The sequence below is a fragment of the Penaeus monodon genome, chromosome 27 (assembly GCF_015228065.2).
Source record: "Penaeus monodon isolate SGIC_2016 chromosome 27, NSTDA_Pmon_1, whole genome shotgun sequence".
Classification (NCBI taxonomy): Eukaryota; Metazoa; Arthropoda; class Malacostraca; order Decapoda; family Penaeidae; genus Penaeus; species Penaeus monodon.
The window spans coordinates 19,284,440-19,284,704 of NC_051412.1; the positions used below are offsets into that span (position 1 = coordinate 19,284,440).

Sequence of the window (265 nt, forward strand, 5' to 3'; positions counted from 1 at the left end):
CTTGCCAAAGTAATCGAGACACCCGGCCTTTATCAGTCGTCTTGTCTTGAATTACTGCCAAATTATTTCCATCCCTCGGCGAAAATCACCGAGCGATAATAAATCCCATTCCGAGTTTTACAGGCGCGATCGAACGCTTAATCTCCGGGAAATCAATAGACCAAACTAATATTATTTCCCGCCTTCGCCAAATCAATCAGCGGTTGCATGTACTCTCTGCAGTGACAAAAGCAATCGACTGAACTATCCTCATTCGGTCTTGATG

The 265-nt window shown here is 44.5% G+C and overlaps 1 protein-coding gene across 1 annotated transcript in view; it reads left to right on the forward strand.

The window, feature by feature from the left end:
- The window catches only part of LOC119590656 (proteoglycan Cow-like), a gene marked incomplete in the record, with an annotated part of 201,110 nt that overhangs the window by 180,976 nt on the left and 19,869 nt on the right, over nucleotides 1–265 (forward strand).